We start from the raw sequence: 27,393 nt of genomic DNA, 5'->3' as shown, positions 1-27,393 counted from the left end.
TATGTATTATTATGGGTAAACATAAAGTGATATGTTCTGTATGTGGTGTGTGTGTGATACATGTATATATATGTAAAGGTATAACTTTAGTTGCATGTTTCGATATAATAGATTTTATGGAGATTGTCATCAGATTTTAGCTGTGTTTCGCAATTTTACATTTATAGGGAAAACTAGAAAAGTTTCAAATCTTTTCGAATATTGATCATTTTGTTGGATTGACGAACTTTTGTAAATGTTTTTAATGTTTCCAATTTGTTGTAAGACTTGTTTTCATCTTTGTCTAACTTTTCTCATTCTTGTCAGGCTGACCATGACTTTTAAAACTAATGAAAAAACGAACACAAACTTTATTTATGTAATACTTGTAAAATTTCCACAGTTCGCTAATGGAAAGTTCTTGAAAGAAGACGTTATCTGTTGTCGACAGAGACGGCAAAAAACAGTGAACTCTAGGACATGTGAATAAATTGTTTTAAAAAATGTATAGCAAACGAAGTAATAGATTTTATATCTGCAGAAAGAGAAAGTAGTACCAGATTCCATAGTTACCTTGATTGATTGACTGGTGATGGTGATATACTTGCCTATGCAGTGCTGTCTTTTGCATACTTTGGGTAAGTTTTCGTAGCAACTAAACGAGTTGGAGTCGGAATCTACAAAAAAAAGTTTTTGAGTCAGCTAAGTCGTGTGCATTTGTCGCTCAGAATAAACATTTGTGGCAAAAATTTAGAAAGACCTCTCAATAGACATTGACAATGCCGTGTCTACATGGAGACCATGTGGACATGGTGCAGGACGCTGGTAGAAGATAGGACGCTCTGAATCCATGGAATTTTATCTTTGCCACGGCACGAAAAATTTAAATATTTTGTGCCATAGTCTTACTGACGTTAGACACGGCACTAGACATTTACCTGACAAATACTAAATGTTACTGACCGAGCCGATGCCGAGTACTTTTGTATTGATGTTTACATGGCCAGCACAATGAAATTTCATTGTTTTTTTGGGTTAAATCGGATGCCATTCCTAATCCCAGATCTACAACAGCTTTTATTCCACAAGATATGACAGAACTAACTTAACACCTGCTAATTAACCACAATTTTTTCTCCATTCTCTATCCCTATATTGACTGCATAATAACATAACAAAGTTCCGACAAAAGCTTTCTGCGAAAGTCTTTCTTCTCCATCAAAATTTCGCATCAGATTTTATCATTTTTCTTTTAGTTCGATATGTGTTACGGCAGATACAACCGTATATATATGTACATTAGTTCAAAGCGACATATTAAATTCATAACCATATACACAATTGGTATGTACATATCACAGTTCTACACGGTCACAATCTACGGTGTACTATACGAAAATGCGAACCATTTCATGTAATAATACCAAAAGCGCACATATAAAAAGACTTGCTGTGTAGCTTGGGGCCGAGAGATGTTAGAGCTAGTGGGGTAAATATACAGATATATGTATATAGGAAAAACAGAGGGTTTGGCAAATAGGGTGGTGCAAAAAACAGTTTCAGGGGTTGCAATACTCTTGGTGGTATATAGCATCTCGTAGTCTGTAAATACACAATAGACAGAGTATATAGAATTTATAGTAACAGAAGCAAGCATACACCCCCGGGTACCAATAGCCGAGGGCAGAAAATCGTTGCAGTCGTATTGAAACCTTAAGCGCGTAAGTTTGGTTTTATATGTAAACGATATAACTAATATGATATTTTCATCGTTTATGATGGATTATTGTGATGTTTTTAACAGTTAACTTTCTGTTTATTTTGTGTACATTATATATTCCACATTTTCCGAAAGTTTTCCAATATTATTTTCCAAGAAAAAGTTGTGCTATTTTCATAAAAAAACAAAAATAAAGTAGACTTGGTGCTTACAGTCAATTTATTTTGCAAAATCAAAAATGTGCATCATTTTTGTGTTTAATAACAAAGAAATGTCTGTCGTTCGGTGACTAATTTTCTCAAGTTTTTCGTTTTCTTTGCAATAGAACCATATTCCGTGTGTGTGCTAAATTAAACTTTGTTGCTGAAACAATTAAAAGCTTTGCTGCGAGCGATAAATAAGAAGTGAGACGGTTTAAGTATCAGCTGTTTAACGTGCGACAATTTGTGTTGTTACATGAATACAATTAAGAAGGAGAAAAAGTGTCGAATTTGATTATTTCGTAAGTTTTAGTTTTTTTTTCAAATCAAATTTTCCATTCATTTCAAAGCAATTTTGTAAATTGCGCTATTAAAATGTAAAATATGTGGAATAACATGCGATGTTGTGTTCAATCGAATTCTTTGTATTTTGTGTTAGGCAATATTATTAGTCAGTGAAAGAAAATTTTTGTCTGTCAGCAAATTATGGTTAAGTGAAATGACTGCATTTTTAAGAAAATCATTTTTGTGCGCTGTTTCGACCATTTAAACTTATTTATAGAGTTGGAGTACACAAGTAACCGTCACTTATTCTTGTTTCTCTTACCTGGAACACGAAATCAAAAGGGGATATTAAAGTTAAAACTTTATTTTCGTAGTTGTGCAAATTCAATTCGTCCTTAGAAATTCTTTCCGCCGGCCAATGTATTATGTTAAGTCACATATAATCTAGTACTAAGCATGTCAAAAGGATGCGGCGTGACTTCATTGACTTCTATTACATGAACGAAAAAGTTAATATCGGTAGAAATAAACAGTAGTTGTCTTTGTTACAGTTTCGTCAAGCTTTGAAGAACAAAGAAAAATTTGGTCGAAATACGCGTTCGTTTGTTTCGGTATTAGGTTTGTAAGGAAGTGTCAAATATGTAAGGTTTAATGATAAGAACTGCAGCTTTGTTTTGAAAATAAGGAATACCGTACGAAGAAAGTAATTGATTCCGAATCGTGTCTCTGATTTTATATCTCCGTTTGAAATTTTCAAAGTCAATTTTGACCAATTTCCTTGTGGGCTGACCAGTATCCAATAAGTGTTTTTTTACCTTATTTCATGACTAAAAACACCCAATCAGCACTTTGGCGGAAATATTACCGTACACACAAAATATGGAATACCGCCTCTCATGAAGTAAGTTCTCAGAAACTAATCATCTGTTAACGACAATTACGAACAACAGCACTGCGAAGCTCTAGCAAATGTTCTATTATATACAGCAAAACGAATGTTAAAATAAATGAAGTAGTAGATTTTGAATCAAACGCTCTACGATAAGTTCAACAAAATAAGTAACAGATTTTATGAGGTTTCTTATCGTAAAGTTTAATGGAATTAGATCTTTTGTCCGAATTAGAATACATTTACATTTTAGCACATATTTTCAGCGCGTTCGCTTAATTATACCAAATACCAAATATACTTAAGCAAGTGAGTTTTTAGCAACACCCAATTAATTTTGTCTATAGTTCTCATTCAATTGCTTTCTCATACCGATCGATCTCACTTGAGGCATTTGTAGAGTCTATTTTGAAACTCTAAGTAGAGTTATTCGTCTCAAATTTTAATAAATATCTCACAGAGGGCATATTCTGTCACCCACTTTTGATAAAATATCAACTCAACGACCGACTGCACATTAAATTCAAAGATTTTATATGAGATATAACGACGGCTGAATTCAAAAAAAAAAGAAGAAGTGAAATATTTCATTATAAGAGGTAAAACTGAGGTCTATGGTATGAACTATATTCATTATGAGCATTTCATGCAATTATAAAGGTCCACATCTATCTATATACGCACACACTATACAGCACATCACTCACAACAAGAGTAAAGTCAATGTTTCAAATGTTTTACACAGAAAAAATAAAATAAAATAACGAAAGAATGTAATATTGCTATATAATTTCAGTGTTTCTTTCTGGTCTTATTTATCGCTGAAGGGGATGTTCGTGTAACTTATGGATAAGCATATCTGCATACTAATCTTTTATCTTACACAGTGGATATAATGTGCTTATAAGGCATATTCATACCAAACGAGCTGCACATTGCCTGTGTCTGCACGGTGAACACTAAATTCATATATTCGTCAGTTCGTCTCCATAAAGTCGTATAATTTGTGATGCAAGCATTTTCAAAATATAAAACATAAAGTGATCATTAGGAGTTGTGTTCGGCACAATATTGCAATTTTATTTAAATTAAGTCTCCATTATTACCCCCATTGAATTTATGATTTTATATTAAAGAATCATTTGCATAAAACTTATATGTAAATTTTTAATTTATTATTTGCAATTTATTGGCATCTTTCTTGACAACCAAGAAAACTTAGAAGTTAGCTGAAGCTGGTTATACCATAAATGATTTTTAACTTTCCTCATTTCATGCGGAAATGAGCTGTACATGGAAAATTATTTACTGCTGAAGTAAATATAAAACCATATTGGTTCAAAAATCAGAAGAACATCATCATCATTCACCTGCGTCCTACTCTTCGAGGGAATGAAGAACCTTCACAAGTTGATGCTATCATATTGAAATCTGTGCAACTATTCATTTTCTCGTAATTTATATTTAACGTCATCACATGCTTTAGGCTTCCTGTCTCCCTGTGGATTCCAGTCTAGTGTAGTTCGCACGAGGGAAAACAACTAAACAGACTCAGGCTTACATATTTCCTCTACGTTTCTTTCGCCCAGAATTCGACTGACAATTAAAATGTAAAATCCTTTTCAAAACTCGGGATAAAAGTGAAAAGCCTCGTTTCATTGGAATAAATTTTCAACTTTTTATCCCTTGTAAACCAACTATTACATGCGTCATGTTTTCATACTATAATTTCGACGCTCTCTCAACGCTCTCGGCCACGCCTCGGATAAACGAAATCACACGAAAACTCTACTTTTCGTCCCTAGTTATGTAAAAGGCTAAAACTTGTCTACTTTTTATCTACAATTTGGTCTACGTTACCTGTGATTTGAAGATACTTTGTCGACAATACCTTCTAATTTACTTATGATATATGATCAAATATTCGATATACCTTCTATTCGATCGGAACGAGAGAAATACGATAAAAACGGTGGTACGTGGTACAGTCCTTAATCTGTCACAGATGACAAGCATATTCACAGTTTTACTATTCAAACAATTCAGAAATCTCTTACTTTATTTGTTTTGGACATGCTTTTTACTATATAATAAGATCTCTTTATTCAGATTTTGTCGTTTATTCTTGCTGTCGTTGTCGATAACAGATGACAGTCGCCTGTTACAGGTTAATACAACGTTTTACTATTTTCTGTAGTTGTTTGTACCCTTGGCATTCGCTCTATGTCTTCAACATCCAATTTTATCATTATATTATATCAACCGCTTCATTTTTTTTTTGCAAGTATAGGCACTTCAAATATGTTCACGTGTCGGTTCCGAGTAGGAAGATGCAGGAGTTTAACCTGTTACAGAAGGCAAGCATAGGACCGGTATTATTATCTTCCATTACTATTACTTCCATCGATCAAAGTATTTTTAAATGATTTGGAAGAAATACTTTTAGTTGGTTGATTTCAAATCTTGTACTTCAATTTACTTTATAAAGGACCATATTACCCAGAGCTTGTCATTATGTTTGTCGGCGTTATCGATACCAGATGATTACAACTAATCTTGAGCTGTCCGTGTGAATTTGTATGAAGAAAGAATGAACTCACCATACAATAAACCGCGAGTTGTCCTATGACGTTTGTATATGGGACAATTCACGGTTTATTGAAATTACATGAAATCGGAAAAATTCACAGTTCACATAGGTTAACTCTGCATTTTTATTAATTAATTAACTTTGTTAGACGAAATCTTCAATAAAAGTGGTTCCATGTGGTTCCAAAATCGATGAGAAATTCAAGTTCAAAGTTGAATAAAATAGTAAAAATAGTGAACAGGCGCTTCAGTACTTCATTACCAACTGCACGAAACTATTTTTTTTTAGTTTTTCGAAAAATCATATTTGCATGGCTCATATAATCGTATCAAAACAATTTGCCTGATATTTTCTTCTTAATCGGCAATGTAATTTTCCAATTTTAGCTCCCATATAACACTGATATGTAATTCGAACTGCACAATTTCAATGTCATATTCAGAACGTCTAGAGATAAGGTAATCTAACATCACTCTTACAATGATATTTTGCTCAAGAAGAGCTACGTTATCCTCCTGAGACCTGATATTAAAATCGATTTTTGTTAGAATATCAAGGAACTGAGCAATAAAACCGTAACGAAAGCATATCGAAATGGCTTATTGAAATAGACTCATTGAGTAATGTTTGTGAATAACAAAACCAAATTATATAATGATCGGATGCAACTACTCTACCGAATATAAATTTTTGCGAAATAAACTTTTACTTTTTCCAATTCAATATATATATACTACGTACACCATTGCGGTGCATATTTTATACCTGTAAGTAAATCGTTCATAAAATTGGATTAGAAATAGATATTTTGCCAGGAATATGAGAATCTCTCTATTGTTATGATTAAGTAAATAGACTGAAATAGGTTCGAGGATGAATCAATGATTTAATGGTTGTAGGTGGTTTCTCACAAGGATTTATCGATATTATTTCAATAAACTTTATTCCACTTTATCGTTTAAACGAAAAAAACAGATATCCGTGAATAATCAATTTAACCGTGAGCACTCTTATATATATCCCAAAACATAAATGCTCAGTTGTACGAAAATTTAAATCCAATCATTCTCATACCAAATCTCAAATTCAATTAAATTAGCTCTAGGTACCTGTTTATAATTTCAAAAAAATACCCAATTTCTTTTGAATGGAAAGTGAGTTTATTTGTGAACAAATTTAGACAACAAACGGTTTTCTTAGGCTTAATTAGATTCATCCTTTTGCAATGGGTCTATCTTTGTCGTTGGAAACTTTTTTAATGGATTTTTCTGCTTGTTTACCCCAAATGTTTTTCAGTTTTTTTTACGTCTTTCTTTTATTTATTGTATTATTGTACTTGTTAGGACTTTATAATAAAAAGGGAACATTCATGGTGAAGTTAACATCTTACTTAGGGGGTGGTTGATGTTAAAAGTTTGAATTATTTTTCTTTCTTTCTGGAAAACTTGAATTTTAATTTCGGGCTTTCATAATTTCACCGAGTTTTCATTCCTGAATAAATGAATGATGAGATGAATTTTGTTTTGATATGCTTTTCGCGGTAAGTATCGGTGATGTTTTTATTGTGTTTTTTGGCATAATTATCAGATCGAAATTAATTTGATCGAAGCATTTTCAACAGTAACTGAAGGAATAGAACATTACGTCTGTGGTTCCAAATTTTTATTTTGACGAGTTCCCCATGGGGACTTAATAATCCGACATGACGAGTGGGGACTTAATAGCTCGACATGAATGTCGGTATTCTCACTCGTCGAAATAAAAATTTGTTACCACCAATGTACTGTACTTTATGTACTTCTGGTCGGTAAATAAGAAAATGAATACAAAAACTTGCGTCTACCGAGCATAAGCACATAAAGATATGATGAAGCAATGTTCGTTGCTTGGCTAGCGTATCAAGAGTCTTTCAGAAATCACTTCTTTTTACTAATTTTTTCTATACCAAGAAAGAGTAGAAAGTGGAGTAAGAGCCTGAAGGATCGTTCTCTTATTAATTAACAGTGCTCTATTGTTATCTGTAACGGTTAAGGCATGCACAATCAGATTAGAGCAGCAACCATTATTCTGTACGAATTTTCAACACGAAAATTCGAAGAAGAAAAAAAATTGTTGGACTAGCACACCCTCTAACCGTTTACCGAGATAATTATTATTATGTTGTGATGTTACATTACAGTTTCATGTCGAAAGTGGTCTAAAAGAGAACGTTTAAAATGTACCTCAATGTATAATTTGAAAATGTATCCTTGGCTCAACGTAAACGAATAATATTTTGAAATAATACTCTTTTAATAAATTGCCTGATTGCCCCCAGAAAAAGAGACGCAGAGAGCAAATTAAAATAGTTGGGTTACCAAGCATTTAATAAAATTATTGAAATGATGTGTTTGTATGGGTCTGAGGTATAACAAACGAAAAAAAAAACTTTTGTGTTCATAAAGTATAACTATAATTATGGTTATATATACTGCAACACAGGCATGCAAATGCATATAACTTTGGTCGAAGTCAATTTTTATTTTTTCAATTCAGATGAGGTACCTTGCGTACTAAAATACTTGATAAACAGAACAAACTAAAAAACCATCGCTCACGATCGCCCTAGAGACATTTTTGGTTTATATATCCTCGGCAGTTTTTCTTATTATATTGTCTTTTAGACTGCTGATTTTGTTTCATATATTGCATTGCAGTTGCTATTATCGCCGTTGTGTTGTGTGTAAAGAAGCGAACATTTTCAGCTGTAAGTGTATATACATTGTATAAGAATTCGTCTTGGGATTCGTCAAGGATTCCTTTGAATTTGGAACATATTTACTGTAAAATAAGAGCCAATTGTTGCAATCGCTCTTTGTATTTGAGGAATGTTATTGAACGAAATTATCGTTTTTATTGAATGTCGGGCTGTAATTACTACTTTTGTTTGTGATGCGTATAGGTCGCAAAATCTTGTATATGCGGGCAGATTTTCATTTACATAATTACATTGCATTTTTGGGCACATGCCAGACGCGTATACGTTCATTATTCCAAATAAAAAAGATCGATTTTTTTGTTGGACAAATTGTTGCATGCAACTGATTCTCTTTTCCATCGAATGTCGTATGTTCATCAACTTAATCTTTTTCACATTTCATTCGCTCAATTAGAGAATATTAGTTATTTATGCAGCAAGTTGTGAAAAGGCGTTTTTTGTGGCACTAGATGTGATCACATCGTGTGAGAAAAACACCGAGTTTCTCACTTTATTAGGCTCAAAATGTGGCCTGCGGCCTCGTGTCATAATTAGAACGAAGAGACTTCTAATAAAGTACTTTAGGGACTACTATGTAGATTGTAACTCGAGGCTGCAAAGTTTTTCTCAATAAAGGCAGCGAAAGTCTTACCTTTTGCCACGGTATTGAGAAAAACTTTTTTTTTAAATAATGAAAGAATTATGCATTGGTTCTGTTTAAGCCATTTGTTTCGAAATTCTGGGGAAGGAACAAAAACTTCATTGGTATGATTTTACGGTTATTACAATAGGAAACCTCCGCTGGCATGCAGAGGCGCCACAATTTTTTTTGTACTTCATTCTTTTGCGCTCTATTTTCTAGTGAAATAACTTCACTCTCATAAATAATATCCTTGAAATGTCAAAGCAGTGAAGTTGATTCGCAAAAAAATAGAGCGTTGACGGAAATAATTTTATGGCGAAATGTACTAGAAATGTAATTATTATGAAATGTAATTTTATGAAAATCGATTACAATGATCCTCAGTCCCTTAATTGCATTTCCCTATAATCTTGTAATTCTTAGTTCTGAACATATAGGTCTGTTCCAAGGCCATAATAATTGTCAAATTAGAAATTACAGTCAAATGTCATCCATAGAGACATAACCTACGAATGTTTTCCACTTTCGATCACCTCTCGCTAGGCGCATAAGCATCAACGAGTTTTCAAAAAAATATTTTTGGCTTCTGGGGACCAATACCTATCTAGGCACATATAAAAAATGTCCACTGGAAAATGAGTCCGATTTCGGCAGGTCGTTTTTCAAAAAAATCCATTTTGCTATATAATAGAACACAAGCCTGAGCTCATCGCTTATTTTTGTCGTTATTGTTTCTAACTGATGAGTTGAGCGGTTTGTAAGTGAATAATGCAAAAGAAAATAAAAAGATTAGTTTATTTACCTGTCACAGACGGCTAGCATATTAACAATTTTACTATTCAAACTATTACTTCATTTGATAGGAAATTTTCAGAAACTGATTTCGGAAATCTTTTCCTTTTTTTGTTTTGAACATGGTTCTTGATTTATAAGGCCTCATTAGTCAGACCTTGTCGTTAATTATTGCTGTCGTTGTCGATAACAGATGACAGCCGTCTGTAACAGGTTAAGTTAACCTCATTTTCAAAATGACAATAAACACCCTAGCAGAACATTAAAAATGATCAACGTGTTCAACACAGCTAAGAGAACGTCCTCAACCTTTTATTCTCGCGACTTTGAATTCGGCACTAACATCACTTCATTCACTGATTTTGTTTCTGAGTTATTAATCTACATTTTCAAAAGTTAATATCTTACTCAAATATCTAATCGAAAAAAATCTCATGCGTGACTTGAATTTACATTTATATCGCAAAACCGTATATCACGAGTGCTCAGAAGTGTTGTCAGGTCATGTATCTAAAATTCAATGTTCAATCCTAACGAAATGTTGAAGTGTTTAGAAAGTACTTTCGCATTTACATGTTAAAATCTTTCATCGGTGAAAATTTAAATTGAAAATTTCAAAAGAATACATTGCGTGCATATTATACGTGTAGAACATGCGTTGCATTAATCTGCCATCATGTATATATTCCGACAATTTTATATCAAAGGTTGGAAAAACTTAATTCCGAAATAGAAAATTAAAATCGTAACCGAGTTATTTTCGGTATGTTTGACAAAATATTGTTGGATGGGAAAACAATTTACATTTTTATTGAGGCGTAAGTAATGTTACAATTGACAGAATGATGTAAAGGGGTTGCAAAAATCAATACCGAAATTGTTGGATTTTGATTTCAAGAATAGGTGCTGTACACAACATGATTCACCGTGACTTCTATTGTAACTTTCAGAAATTTTATTGTTTATTTGTCTCTTGATGGTGTTTATTTAAACCTACACTGTACAGTGATAGCGCAGGAAATTCTTTTTTCAACCTTTGCAGCGCTCCCACAGTGTCCTACTTTCCTACTTTGTCCTACATTTTGAAAATTCGTCCTACTTGTCCTGCGTACGACATTTTTGCTAAACCATTCTCATAAATTTCTATAAAAATAAAACGTTTATTCGGTTCCTACTGTCGTCTGCAATCAAATTTAATGACCAAGGTACATGGAGAGTCAACTTGTACGTGAAAATCACAATCTCGCAATCTGTTAAAAAGCTTATCTTAGAGTAGATCTGGTAGATTCGGATAAAGACGAGAATTACTCTTCTGTGACTTACATTTTCCTTCTCGTTCGTGGAATGAACAATTTTGCGACAATGTGTGAATGGATTCGCAAAATTGTTCGACTTCCGTTAGTGATTCATTAGTGGTTGGACCAAGCCTAATCCGTCCCTTACTTCTATATACTCAGTGAAGAGTATAGCCTGAAGTGAATCACAGCGAGCTGGCGTTCTTCATCTTCATTCCACAGCTGAAATGACTGTCAAATGAAGCTAAAAAATAAAAATAAAAAAAATAAACGAAGTGACTATTTGCAGGCGCCTGCAAATAGCCAAACTATTATAAAGATGCTATTTGCAGGCGCCTGCAAATAGCATTTTCCCCTTATACAGAAGCTATTTGCAGGCGCCTGCAAATAGCACCTTTATAATAGTTTCGCTATTTGCAGGCAAAGATGCCTGCGAATAGCATCTACGAAAAATAAAATAGGAACAAACAGAGTTTAGACACTGTTCCCTTACCCAGGACTCACGTTAAGTGAATGAATTGAGAAAAAAGGCTGTTTCGACCTCGAGAACTAGCGGCGGTCCAAAAACCAGAGAGTGGACTGACTATCTTCAGTTGTTTCCGCGAGCCTACTCTTACACAAGATAGCAGTAAATCTTTCAATTGAAAGTTTACAAAAGTGAATATAAAACATAGTCACAGTCAACAAATGAATCTTGTTCAATGGAGTCATATTTCATACATAGGACCACAATAGTGGTCATGATATTGGAGATTTCTTGTTTTCCGAACTTGAAATTGGTGCTTGTCAGCACGAAGAAGTCAAGCCTGAGTACGAGAAAAGAGGAACAAGAAAGGTAGAATGTCGTAGTTAGTTCGGTCACCAAAATACAAATATGAACTATTAAGAAGTCCTATCACTTTTCATGTGAAAATCGAGTGAAAATATTGTCCTACATGTCCTACCGAAGAACAGGAAATTTTTAGTGGGACCACTGCCTTTGGGACATATGTTATTTTATAAGGAACTCCCGTGTAGATAAGAAATTTGAACTTTCGCAGTTAGAGTTTTCTTACACAACAAATGTCCAAGGTTTTCACAGCTCGCGAAGTGATCTGTAGATTGTGGATTATACTTGAAAATTAATAAGAGAGAAAAAAGAATCAGAAAATGGATTTTTTTCTATTTTACAGACAGCAAGCATGTCAGCTTCAGAATTATTATCGGATTTACTACTTCTTTTATTCAACAAATTTCAAACCATCGATGCAAAATCTTTTACCTTATTTCCTACCTAAATTATGCTATATAAGAACACATTATTCACAGCTTATCGTTTATTTTGGTCGTCATTATCAATAACAGATGAATCTTGTATTCGTCTCACATATTAGCAATCTTATTATCTACTGCAGAAATCGACTGAATTGAGTAGCGACAAAAAGTTATAAGAGAAATTGTCGTCGATTGAGGAGACGTTATAAGTATTAGAAAAAACGTTTCCAAAAAAATCACTCAAATTTTGCTCCTCGCACTTTATTAGACGGCACATAAGGTCATTTCAGAGCCGAGATCGGGCGATCTCTGAAGCGGTAGCTAAAATATTTTTGCGACCTGAGCTGCATACAAAAAAGCTCCGCCCGCACTATGGTCGATCCGCGTCTGGTCACTGTTTTTTCAGATTGAAAGAAAAATCTGCGCTCAGCTATAGTTTTATAGGCGCAATTCAAATAAAGTTAGAGAGTTCATTATAAGTGCTTAATTGTTTACACAAAAAAAAAATATTTTTTTGGTTTGGTCAACAGATATATAGGCGCCGCACGCAATACTACAATTTAACGACAGATATACTTATGATGGATGATGAAAAAATGCAATAAAATGATAAAAAATATGAGTAAATTAAGGTAAAAAAGCGAATAAGACGAAAAAAAAAACTCCGAGTAAATTAAAACATATCACAAAACGACCTTTTCGGGTTAATCGTCTCTAATTTTTATGTTTCATTGGGCTTTTGTTTTTGTGCGGTGATTTCTGCAAAATTTCGATAAATCTTTTTTTTTTCGTATTTTATATCTCTTCATATGAAATCAGAGAAAATCGTGTGCGGGTGGGTGTAAATATTTTCACATGTGGATTTCGTTTTTTTTATTTATTCACCGAAATTGTTCGTATATCGTAGCTGGTATAGACTGACATGTTATTATACCTTCATGTTCATTATTATTTCTTTCTTTCTTTCCATTTTTTTAAATTCAGATCATCAAAATTAAGGGGTCGCATTCAACCGAATTCTCTCGTTTTCCGTAAATTATATAGCTCTTTATGTTCGTAGAGTCTCATATGACCATTACATTATTATGATGATAAACAACATCGCTTGTATTTATGTGGCTTTTCGTTCAGTTTCTTTAGATTTTATTGTAAGATGTTTTTGTTTTATAATATGATTAATAGAGGTGTAGTGTTCGGGATCGTTATTCATTGGATTTAAAATACTTAGAAGTTCTCTTAATTATATAGTTTAATTGTTCGGTGTTGATTTTTTGCTCTTTTTATTTAGTTAAACTCTATAATTGTGATATTTCGTTGGTTATATGAGAACCACGTTTCTGTCTCTCCTTTTCCTTCTATATTTCGTTTAATTGGCGCCGTTATAAAAGCTTTCGTTGAGTCTATTATATTTATGGTTGAGCTGGTCGTTATAAAAATGTGAACACATTTGGTAAATAGAGTGATAATTGATAGACATAATTGCGCAAGAAAATAACTGATCTGGCCCAGGAAATTCCTTTGATAATTGTATACGTACGTTTTATGTTACCCAATGCTATCTAATGAAATTGAGGTAATAAAAAATGGTAGAAAATAGAGTTGAGTGAATCTATCTTTGCACATCAGTTCACCTACCACTCGAACGGAAAATCTATAAGTCTAACTAAATCCATCGACTATAACATTCCTCGCGATCCAATTTCGTTTCGTTTTGCTTTTCTTATTATTTTATGTAATAAACATTCAACCAACGAACCAACCAAAATAACCACACAAATTCCATGCTCGATATTATGTATAAAATGCTCTCCGTGTGCCAGCATTAAATTTTATGTACAAATAAAATCAAGACAATACAAAAATGTTCTTTATACAAGAAGCAATCTCAAGTGAATATGGTTAGGAAACATAAAAATATATTGATGGCAAAAAAATAACCAACAGCAATGTACAAGTACCATCATTACACGGCAGAACAAAAACAATTGATCAACAGCTTTAGAGAGAGGATGAGGACCAAAAGCAAACAAGAAGAATGGCTAAATGAAATGGAATAAAAATGAGAAGAAAAAAAATATAATTTTTCGCTTAAGAATTTCATTCTTGTACCAACCGCCATTTTGTTGGAAATGCAGCGCACGCGTATGTTTTTTTACGTTTTTGCAGCTATTACCTATTACATAGGCAATAAAAAAGAATTAATTTAATTAATGTGTATGAAAACCTTGAGGTGGTTGATCAAATGCACTTTTTCAAGTAATTTCGTTCCGGCAAGCATATGAAGTGAGATGAATCGTTAATTTCAGTGTCTCCTATCATTCCTTCATCTATGTTATATTCCCTGTTTTGGATAATAGAAGTTACGTGTTTTTCCGGTTTTGCATTTATCTTCAATTTTGTAACAGATTGCAGGTTATAGGTAGGCAAGAAAACTACAAATTCACTTTGAATCTACTACTTCTTTTGTTAAAAGATATTTTAGCTAACTTAAGCTAACTTAATTTAGAAGTCTTCGTCAAGTTTGCTCAGCAATTTGGACTGCACAGTTAAAGTTACTCAAAAAATCGTCTTTATGTTCCTTCCGTATTTTGTCCGAAGTGATTAGCTCTAATTTTCGGACAAACCCCACCAAATCATGTTGCTGTTGCAAGTGTGACAAAAAATCGTTGTTTTCCAATTAAAAGTTCCAGTAAAGTAATGAACTGTTTCCCACTTGACTCTGTTTATAAGTTACACTCCATGAACAAATATTTGTACGATATTTTCATAAGGTTCTGCAGTCACGTGTCGCATTTATTGTGCTGAGTATGTTGACTGCCGAGGTCGTCTATTTCATTTACCACAATTACTGATTGGTATATGGTACATATTCTATTGATGAATCATTAAAATCATACGGAGCGCATAAGATACACGTAATGGTGGTTTCTAGTAATAACAAAGTAAAAGTATCATTGACGTTTGTTGGGTGGATGGTGGATGGTGAACATTAAAATCAGCAGAACATGCTCGAAATAAAGTCGAGTGGCTTCAGTAAATGAAGCACGGTTTCAACTTCTTGCAGACCAATATTCCAAAATTTCCACTGTTAATTCAGAAAAGAACTCTGGCTGATAGAGTCTTATTAATGGAATTTATAGTGAAACTAATGAAGTAGTAGATTTTGTATCAATATGTTGAAAATGCTTTAATTATTACAACAATGAATGCTAATATAGACAGAAGCAAAAGCTTCAATATTGGTGATTATGCTTGTCGTCGTGGTTTTCATAAAGCATTTTAAAATGTACATCTAAGCTCTAGATTTATCAGATTGCGAGATCATTTCTGACCATGGCACACAGGTCTACAGTTGGTGTATCACATGTTGACTTTTAATGAATTATCCCTGCACTGTATGAACTTGAAACGACTTAGTACATTCCTTTTATGAACATTGAATGATTATTATTAATATTATCGCTAGGAGTTAAAGACGTGCAGCAACGGTAGCGTTGAAAAGTCTATGCGAAAATCAGCTTGATATATTTTAATTGTTGCGACGTTCTTCTATGCGTATTCGACGGCGTTCCTAACATTTCCAAACTGATTTATTGGGTGCCGTTGAACGAACAGCGTGATAAAAACGCAAATAGCATCAACATATTTGCGAGAAAGTTTGATTGCCGATGGTTCAATTAAATGTAAAATCTAAAACACTAGATGTGTAATGAAGCTGAACATGGAAACTGCCGTGAAGCAAACATTGTGTAAATCCCGTACGTGTATACGAACGTTTGTTGTCGACAATGATTTAAGTGTGTTTGATATATTATGCGCTTCATTTGTCCGACAGGTTCACAACAACGAGTTGTAAACAATTCGTATTGTGTGTTTTTCTGTGATGTGAGCTTCATGTATGGATTTCACCCTCACTTATTGCTGCAGCGACAACCGTGTGTATGTGCGGTATAATGTTTTTTTTTTCTTCTTTCAATAATACACTTCAACCACAATGCATTAAATAAAGACTCTTTGCTGCCCAATTCAATATAAATTGTCGTCTATATTTGCCAAAGAAGGGGATTTGTTCAATGTGATTATTTGAACTTTCAGGGGTATGTGACACGAACGTTAATTAGAATTTCTTTTTTATTTGGCTTTGTTTATTTAACGGGAGATTTTGCATGATTAAAATTCTGCATCTCTGGCTACAATTAACAAAGGGAAAAACAATGCACTGAAAGGGATACATTTTTTTTGTGTATATGAAATGAACGTTTCGTAAACATTCGAGTGTTAAAAGTGCTACAAATAGGAACGTCTGTTCAAATTTATAGGATTCCAATTTTAAAAGGACAATAAATCATAAAACTTAATCTCATCAGAAAATTGTTATTATAATATCAAAGTTAAAAGAATTTTAATTCAAAAATAAAAGAAAAGAAGAAAAAAAAACTCACAAAACCCAAACAATATATCACAATATGAATGCTTATTATGAAACAATTTAAAAAAGAAAAGGGATTTCGCCGTTCTTTGTGCGCATCATTCTGATAATAACCACTACTATAAATATACCTACATAATATAACCTCCATCGTCTCGTTTCTTAACTTTCTTATAAACAAAAACTGATACATATAAATTGTTTTGATGGACATTCGTCTTTTATATGACAGAATAATGATGTCTAACTACTTATAATACATTTTCCAATATTCGCCATAGACTTTACATTTTTTTTTCGTAATTTATTAGTTTGAAAAACTTTTAAATTGAACATGTCCAGATCGTATAGAGCGGATGTCCAGCTAAAATAATGATTCAGTAATTTATAACTGTTCTGAGACATATAATTTTCGAAAACTAAATCGAATATATTCGATTGGACAGGATCTCGTCTTCTACTGAACTGTATATTCATACCAAAGGAATAATGCATATTTAATTAACGATACAGTCAGAGGCAGTGAAATTTCAGCATGAATTTGCTACAGCTGTTTTTCAGCTGATCCGCACAAACAATCAAAACTGTTATATATTGTACGGTTTTACCACTACCACACGCGTGCGTGTAGTAGCTTTAACCGTATAAACAGTTTTGATTGTTGTGGATGGGCTGCAGTAAATTCATGCTGGTTATTATCTCTGAGTGTAGAATTTTTTTCTGCTATTGTGTGGCACTGTTCACGTTAACAACAACCATTAATATTTGCCACGTCTTAACAGGCAGTGGCAAAATGCAAAAATAATCCTAATGAGGATTCTTCTTAAAAACCGAAGACCGAAATCGGACACATTTTCTATTGGAATTTTTTATACGTGCCCAGTAAGGTATTCGAGCCCAGAAGCCAAAACCACTTTCAAAAAAATTCTTCGAAGCTTGTGCGGCTAGTTTGAGGGGATCAAAGCCGAAAACTTGCACTTTTCTTACAAAAATTTCTTCAGTTACACGAGCCTTACATGGTCATGGGTTGTCATTAGAAAGGTAATTGCATGTACTTTCAGGGCAAATAGGGTCATAGTCATGGATGTAACGTACCTGTGAGGAAAATGAAACACATTTTTAAATAGAAAACTTTCATAGAAATTAGAATTACATTTTTCTCATGATTCGCTTAACATGCTCATGATGCATTAATCTAAGACTATAGCCTTTACATTGCGAATATTTTTACCACTGCCTGTTGAGATGTGGTAAGTGTCGAGGCAAGTGTTAACGATGTTTGTTATTACTAACATTCAGGATTGCAATAGTGGCAAGTATAATGTTGTTTGTGGCGTATAATGTATGGTTCCATATTTTAGCATAGAGACAGTCGGCTTCGCCTCGAGTTCACAATTGACATCAAGTGCGATAATATACCTTCATCCTCTTGAATCGTATGAGATTTAAAAAAATTTTGACGCTTAAAAAGCATTTGAAATCGGAAGGATACTTTGGACACAACTGGCATTTCCCCTTTGAATTGCCAAAGAAATTCGTTGAATTAGGAAATTCTTTGAGCGGCGATCTCGTTTGGATTAATTTCTTGCTAATTTGGTTAATTAAATTGAGCGAATCGCTTGACCATGGTCCAAAGGATTCCACTGCAAATGCTACGAACTTGTAATTTTGAGATTTTATATACAAATAGAGCCCATGTTTTCGATTTTGCGCAAATTCGGCTGCTGAACCTGATTGCACTGGAGATAGGTGTATGTAACTGTCAGCTACTGTATCTATACAAGTGACGTCCCAAACCATTGACTGTCCTTTTTCCCATGAAATTAACGTTAAATAAAGTAAATGGAGAATAAAAAATAAAATAAAGTTTTTATAATCTGCATACACTCTCGGAATTTTGAAAACTGACACATTTTCTGTTTTGTGGTTTACTGGTTTTTGTGTGAATTTTACATGTATTTTTATATGGAGAAATCAACAACTCACATAAAACACAGAAACAGAAAATGTGTCGGTTTTAAAAGTTCCGTAAGTGTAAATTCATGTTTTACTTGTACACTAATATTGAAGCGACATTGTTTCTTGATTGTAAGTGGCACTAATATATAATGACCAATGACGATAAAATGTCAGTGAATTGTTTCATGAAATCGCAGTTACTCTGTTTTCTTAAAATTTTCAAAAATAATTTTGGGAAAATCTGGAACAAAAAGTCGGAAAATTTGGTTAAATGTAAGAAAATTCAAGAAAATATGCGAAAATGCTTTCCCAAAAATAGTTCATGAAAATTACATAAGCACAAGATCATATCTATAGTTAAATTATTGAGATAAGGTGTACGTTCTTACAAAAATGCAAACTTTAGGTGTATTTACACTGACAGAGACGACAAGTGTACTAGTATTATTTGGCATTTCTATGTACTTCCCAGATATCTAACTGTGACCCAACTTTCCAGATATCTAACTGTGGCCCATATTACATCACAATGGAATTACCTAGTTATTAAATCTAATACTTCCATCGATTTGAGCATTTCTCCTTAGCTCTGTAATTATAAATTTAAAATATTTCACAGATCACCAGCATATCATCAGAATCTGTTACTTCTTTTGTTGGAAGTTTTAGTGACAAGTTGATACTACGTCGCCTTACTTTTTAACATTTTTAAGAAAACAGTTTCTGTCTTTTTAAATTTCTGCTGAAGTTAAGTTTCCATTCTAAAAACTAAAATGCAAAAGATAAGAAAAAAAAAACAAAAACCTCATTAATAAGTTTGATTATTACGAACCGAGCCATACACAGCGAATGGTTCGTTCAGAAATATCACAATTTAATTGACATATTGTACGCAGAATCTCATTTAAGAAAATGGTTAGCAATAATAATCCATACTTCCTTTCGTAAAACGTTCTTCCTACACACATCTTTTCCATTCATTCAAAATCGAATATGAATACGAACTTAAAGTTGCAGAGAATGCTAAAATGATATCCTGCCTTGCATCAATTTTAATTTAACTGCCGACATTTATTTTGATGATTTCTTTAAAGGTAATATCCACGATAACCATTCGAATATATGCATAGCATTAAAAATGAAATGCCTGTAAAAAAAAAACCTAACTAAAGTTGCAATGTTTTTATTTATTGCTTTCGAAACAGGTATTATTCCATTTGAAATGTTGTTTGTGTTGCTCATTTTAGTTGTGATAAATGCAGTGCCAAAAATAAATACAAAAATTGTTTAAAACTAATTTAGTAACAAAATTTATATACATACCCTGCGTGCAATACAACACAAATAAGCAAATTAAATTTTTAAATTAAAAGTTCATTTGCAAATTGATAGATATCACACATGGCCAAAGTCATTCGAAATATAATTACTATTTCCGTAATAGTTGTTAATAAGGCTCACCGATTCATAATTTTTTTTTTTCGTTTGTTTTTGGTTTTCCAACCAAAGATCTTCTCATTTTAATAATATTATTAACAAAAACCCGTTGGCCTCGACGCTTGTAATTTCCGTGTGCTATTAACAACATAATAATATTTTATATTAAAAAAGAACAAATTTGTCTATGGGGGTCGGCACGCGTATGCATTAAAATTGAATTCCCGCAGGTTTTCGGTCCCCTGCCGCCTTTAGCCAAATGGCCTCCTATAGGTGTTTTTATAAATATTTTCTCTCGACGATGAAGGTTTTTCTCTTACTTACCATCCATACTGTTGATATGGCACCAAATTGAAACGATCTTTTTATTGGAGACCGAATGTTTGATCTTGATATCTTTATTTTCAATGAAAATTGTTTGTTTTTATAATGTGAACTGTTTTCGTATATTAAAATGTGTATATTGTGGGTTATGTAGAAACGCACAGAACACAACAAATGATTAATTTGTATCAAAAACGAATGAGCACGAATTGAAACGCAATATTATTATATGAATGATATATGAGTTATTTGAGATCTGCATGCAAGCAAGTAATAATATTTGCACAAATATTTCAGCATGTCTCAATTTTCATATTTTTTTTATTTTTGTAAGTTTAGTTGCAATGTAAATAACTTGTTGAAAGTCTATGCTACAATTTGTAATATCCTTTCAAATGATGTTGGCTCTGCATAAAGTGTTTGTTCAACGGAAATATTTTTCTTTTCATATTGGTCAAAGACAGGAAATTTCATCTTTAAATTAACTTTTTGGAAGATATATTGAAAGTCGTACTTTTGTACTGCACGATTTTATACATATTAGGAAGACACACAGTTCATCTAGGATATATTAGGGAAAGAAATTTTTATAGACTGAACGATACCAAAGATATGTTAGTGTGAAGAACTCAATTGCAGCACTGAACAATACGTAAACTGTAAACTGTAAGTATATATCTAGTTTTATCCGAGTAAAACGTTCAAATATGATCCAACAGAGTGCTAGAACAATACCCTCCCTAGCAACCAAACTTCGTTTTGACGCAGTCAAAATACCACCTTATTTTGACAAATGTGACACTGACTTTTTTAGAGTTGCCGTGCCGCATTTTTTTAAGCAATATTGACGTCACACGAAAAAGGCAAATTTTAAACTTCATAAAATGACGGAACAACACACAAAAAAGACGTCGAAATCACAAATTATTCATTTTCGAACACCGCAATGGTAACAGGAAACAGTAAACCACGAAACAGAAAATGTGTCGGTTTTCAAAATTCAGTGACTGTACTTCATTTAATTTAGTTTTAACAGTGTAAAATTTTCTATGACAGAAAACACTGTACAGTTTCACCACCTTAATTTTCCTAGTTTGGTTGCTAGAGAGGGTATTGGCTAGAACAAATGAAGTACGGGACCTTCATATATATTCACACAAGTACGATGCTCGTTTCAAAATATATTGTCCCGTCGATTTGCCGATTAAAATCTCTTTTTATGCTCACTAAAAGAAAGGTGATGCAACGTAATCTTACATTTCGCCGATTAAAGTTATCAATGAATAGGTCGAAGTGCCAGAAATAGTTCAAGTCAGAAATGATATGTTCTCCGATTACAAACGGAACGCATTATTACCAACATCATAGAATCCGGAAGTATTTGGTACAAAATCTTGTACTTCATTAGTTTCAACATGAATTTTACGATATAAAAGAAGACTAAGTCAGAGAACATCGCTTATTTCTGTCGCTGTTATTGCTAACATATGTAACTTTTAGTGGTGGAGTTACTTGTTGCGGTATCTGGCACAAGAAGTAAAAAGATCAAATTTTTAAAATCAATTTTTTACAATATTGCACCCGCAAATTTAATGCTACATTGTTAGCTCTGTCCGAAGCTCTGTCATCAACTTAATTTCCCCTTCTACGAAACTTTGGTCTTTTACGTAGTTGAAAAGTTGCAAATTTCAGAACTGTCCATAACTCATTACCATCCTTGCACTAATCTCTTTTGTACGTCTAAGACGAATGATTTTCCACAATTTCGATGGTAATACATTTGTACTACAAAATCAATTAAATTTATTCAGCTTATGAGAACAGACATTTTTTTTGTGAAACAGCAAACCTTCAATTAAAATACTCTACCTGTTAATGCACGTGGAAACAAAACATTCTCTTATGTAATCTAATACATTGAAGAAATCAAATACCTTATATAAATGCGCACATGAAATTCACAATGCAATGAATATTATTAGTTCCTAGAATCTTACTGTTCAGCAGCAAGTGTACCAGAACTTCGTAATTCTTTTATCCATTTTTTCGAGAAAATAACAAGACTCCGTTCAAGTCCTCGGTACAAAACACCTCTACTCCGTAAAAATTAATTAAGCTCTTCAACAAAATAATTCATAAAAAAGTGTATAATCATGTCAAACACGTGCCTCGGTACTTCAATATTGAAATGTATCCGTTTAGCTGCCGTTAGTCAAAAATAATAAGATACATTACCCACACTCACTTGCATATTATTTACTAGGAAATTCACTTATGGCTTATTGATAAAAAGCCAAAGCAACGAACTAAAACATTCGCCACGTGCCGTTCGGCAAAGGTTATTGTATGTGCCTGCCGTAAAGTAAACAAGAACTGAAAATAATAACCAATATTGTGTTGATATGTTGAAGTAGGTGGTTGATGCTTAATATAAACACAAGACATAAGGCAAAACCGCCTCTTGGGTTATGAAATTAAAGGATGAGAAAAGAGCTGATAAACGAACAACGGTTGTTGGATATGAGTGGAGTATCGTGTAAGTTCAGTCAAATTGAAATAGAAAACCTATACAGCACGTTGCTGGTGATACGCTAATTATTTCAGATAATTTGGTACACTCACTTATTAACGTATGCTCGTGAAATTGAATTGATTAATTTAGATTTTGCAGAAATTAATTACCTTGGAAAATTTGATTGTTTGAAATTAGTCATATAAGAAGTACTTTGAGATCCAGTTGAGGAATTCAGACAAGTCTTTATTCATCGATGTATGTCAGTACTCTACTCAAAGAATTGTTTAACATATGGCTTGAAAAAGAACCGATTTTTTACAACTTAGCCTAAACGTCACTCTTCCGACTTTAAAAAAAACGGAATTGAAGACTCATTTGATTTCACAGCATTTTAAGATTTTCTATCATTCCACTTAACCAAGCACCGAAAAGCACCTCTTCTTATCATATATAAATTGCGGAGCAGTAGCATTATTAGTACATTACGTCCATGGTTCCAACTTTTTATTTTGACGTTATAGCCCAATCCGAAACCCACTCTGTCAAAAAAAAAAATGGAAACCACGGACGTACTATACTTTACGTGCTTCTGATCGGTAAATGTGAAAATTAACAAAAAAAATTGCATCTACCGTGCAGAAGCACCTAATTTTTTTCGTGAACTGTAAATAACGAATGCTTACAACACAGGTTAGGTCAGTGGTCGTGGTCAATAATTCTACATCCTAATTGTTACCGGTTAGTCAACCGCTGGCGATAACGATGACGAAAATGAGCGAATAATTACGCCTAGTATTCTATTATACCGAAAAATTTTTAACTAATGAAGTACAATGCTATGCATATGCATACGTCCGATACTAACTTTAAACAAACGAAGTGAAAAGCATTTGTTGCGTAAAGATTGTACTAAATACTGTGTAAACTTAAATCAATAAAATCAAATAAAAATTTCAATTGTAATTGTCAGTACAACCAAAAATAGATATTTATGCTACTAGAACTGTAAAACTGTATCTTGGTTCGAGAAGAAGTCGAGAACTTTGTTTACTACATCGAGAACCGAGATATCGTTTTGCAGTACTTTTAGCATAAATATTTTTATATAAAGAGCTACTGAAAGTTCGCTTGCTCTACCGTAAAGTGCGACTGTTTGTGGTTCCATAGAGGAAAGTCGAGCATATGTGATTATAAATTTCGAATCATCACAATTCTATAATAAGTCGTTGATCTGTTCATTGATCAATAGCATCAAAGTATCGGTACTCGTAACATTTGACGGATTGCTGGAGCATTTGATATAGACATAGATGACAATAATAAGCAATGATCTTTAGTTGATGTCGTCTTACATGGAAATATACATGTTAAGACAAGCGAAGTAAAGGATTTTACTTGCAGCCCTCTGCGAAAATGAAATTTTCGCAAGGAGCACACTATTGATTCTTGCGATGATTTTCATTTTCGCAAGGCCTCGTCTTCGGCTCTGGCTACAAACCTCCATCTAGGAAAAAAATCTCGAAACAAGCACGTAATGTACTATTATTTCACCTTGTCAAAAATTCTTAGTCCAAATCATATAATATCCGTTAACCGTAATATTCGAGCGTTATTTTACATGGAATTACCAATATAAATTAAAGAATTACCGTTATATTCTCCCGATATTTGTAGATATTGGTCGAAATTGATTGAAATAACGCTAAATGTATCCAAAATATTTGTAAAGAGAAAAATCTCAGAACTTCCGTTGCTGAAATATATTATCCCATTTGATAACTATCATTTAAACTATTAAACAAAACCACCAATACCCACAACACTACCGAAATACGAATGTACATACTATGCAAGTATACCTAACATAAATTCGCTGAATAGCCTCCAACAGCCTAACTAATTTTCTTTTTGAAGAATTATCTGCTTTAATCAAATTAAATTAGTGTTTGCGTATTAAAATAATACACTTTTTGTGGTTATTATAGTAATTCTCTCGCCAGGTAAACGATATTCGCCTGTGGCCTGTTAAAAAAAACTTAAATTATGTATCAATTAATCAAATTGACTGTGCCGTGGTAGATCTGAACAGACACAAAAAGGTGACTACAGAACTAAATAGCAATCAAATGATGATATATTTCATTTTGATTTAATAATTAAATGGGAAAAGGAGACCTTTTCCTACAAAATGTACACGCTGTCATATAACGAAATGAACAACAACCAACAAAAAAATCATTTAAATTAAAGGCATTTAACCATCAAATCAGCACAATTTAAGCACCGTAAATTTGGAAGCTACTTTAATTTGTTGCTGTGGGCCATTCTATGGATTTAACACAAAAACTCACTTTTAAAATCGGATTCACAGTGCACAGATGCGTAGAAAAGATGATACAAAAAAGATCTCTCTCGGTAATTTTTTTCTTCTTCACTAGTAATTTAACCGAAGGCTAATTTTATAATTAAATATATATTTTATCTTCGTATTAACGACCGTATCAAATAGACAAAACAAATTCGTTTATTATGCTTAGCCATCAGACACACCAATTTTTCGGAGCTATATGAGTGCTTCTGGAAAGTATATCAGCGAAGTGAAACTTTCATATTTCTTTCTGAATGTTAAAGATACATTAGATAGATACATTCAAGCGAACATTCATAGACAACTATTTCACTGTTTCACTAAACGATATCGCTGCCATCGTATAGCACATGACTACTGGAATCAGGATCACAAGGCTCAACGAGTCAAAACGCCAGCATCACACAATGTACAGCGAGCATTAAACTGTTACAGACGGAAATCATATGACCAGTATTATTATCGGATCTATTACTTCCATCGATCAAAGTATTTTTAATATGTTGATTTCAAATCTTGTACTTCATTTTTTTTAGCATTTATTTTTCTATATAAACGACCATATTACCCAGAGTTTGTCATTATTTTTGTCGTCGTTATCGATAGCAGATGAGTAGCCGTTAGCCGTATAGCACGTCAAATGCAAGTGACTTACGTTATTGCTGGAACCTGCTGACGAATGGTGAGATAGAAGAAACAACCCCGAGAAGTGAATATTGGGCTGGTCAACGCAAAACAAACATAAAACTTTCCGTCTCGCGACTGTTAAATCCATTTATTTGACCTAGTCTACCTCTATGTATTTGACTAAAAAAAAATAAAAGCGTCGCGCCTGCGATCCACTGAAAAACTTACGAAAAACAATCGGTACTTCTCAACAACAACAACAAAAATAGAGAAAATAATTCCTCTTCCTTCCCCATGCATGATATTCTAAGTGACAGTCGAACAACGAATTTATTTTGTTTTTGTCCTTCAATACAAATATCAGTCGAATGACCGAAGCTTTTTAGCCCCGTACGAAGTACGAAGGGGCTTATAGGATTATGATGCCGTGTGTAATTGATGGAATTCGAAGCAGACGGTAAGGGCAAAGTGTTTGCCTATGTTCATAGATGACGAATCCGCAATAAAAATTTGGGCCATCTGTCCGTCTGTCTGTCACGTCGATATCTTGAGTAAATCAAATCCGATTTCAAAATTTTTTTTCCCTGAAAGATAGTCAAAATAGTGAGGCTAAGTTCGAAGATGGGCGATTTTGGGTCGACCCCTCCCGAACTGGGGCCCCATAAGTGATTTAACGTTTTCCGAAGATATCTCTGGCCATTTAAAGGCTACACTTGTAAGTGATACGTCAAATGAAAGGTATTTACAATATTGATCGACGAAAAAAAAGTTTATGGAAATTTGATGACCGACTCGTGAGTTAGACCCCTTGGTGTGAACTAGTTACAGGGCAGCAACCCGTTTTTGCTTGAACGTTGGCCAAATTTGAACGGATTTAGATAGATTTTGCTTTATTAGATAGGTATTGACCGTACCAATCAGGGAAAAAAAAGTTCATGAAATTCGGTTCACCGGAGCGTGAGCTAGGTCTCTTGGAGTGAGCATATATGAGGCGACTCGGCCGTAGAGTGAAGGTGGTGTTTTTTTTGTTAATATCTCGAGTAAAATTTGACCAAATTTCATGATTTTTTTTTGTTTGAAAGGTACTAACGAATGTAAAGCAGCCGTACTACTTTCCACCTCCTAACAAAATGGACGTCGGCCGCCATTTTACATTTTTGTAAAAACAATATAAATCGGTGAAAATAATTCTTACAAAGTTATTGATCAGTGGGAAGTGATTGGTTATGTGTGTGTGGTGTTTCAAGGATCCCAAATATGGATATCTATATATAAATATATATAGTATATTGAGCTATATAACGGAATAGATAGTTATTTTGAGCTATATACTAGCATATTTATCAGTAA

At 33.3% G+C, this 27,393-nt stretch overlaps 1 protein-coding gene and 1 long non-coding RNA gene across 2 annotated transcripts in view; one reads left to right on the top strand and one right to left on the bottom strand.

Moving 5' to 3' along the window:
• The first annotated feature begins 2,012 nt into the window (after positions 1 to 2,012).
• Positions 2,013 to 27,393, top strand: part of LOC119066857 (transcription factor AP-2-epsilon) — a 79,897-nt gene continuing 54,516 nt past the window's right edge. Inside the window, exon 1 of the mRNA XM_037169529.1 lies at positions 2,013 to 2,201. The gene's annotated coding sequence lies outside the window, so the exon portion shown is untranslated. The remainder of the gene's footprint in view (positions 2,202 to 27,393) is intronic.
• LOC119066861 lies at positions 3,254 to 25,962 on the bottom strand. Its single transcript, XR_005085815.1, has 3 exons — positions 25,844 to 25,962; positions 4,750 to 4,758; positions 3,254 to 3,264 (listed from the first exon to the last, which is right to left on the bottom strand). It is a non-coding gene; the product is annotated as an uncharacterized LOC119066861 (long non-coding RNA).

This window comes from Bradysia coprophila, chromosome IV, assembly GCF_014529535.1.
Source record: "Bradysia coprophila strain Holo2 chromosome IV, BU_Bcop_v1, whole genome shotgun sequence".
Lineage (NCBI taxonomy): Eukaryota > Metazoa > Arthropoda > Insecta > Diptera > Sciaridae > Bradysia > Bradysia coprophila.
Note: the sequence above shows the minus strand (reverse complement) of the source record. Positions and strands in the feature narration are given on the sequence as shown.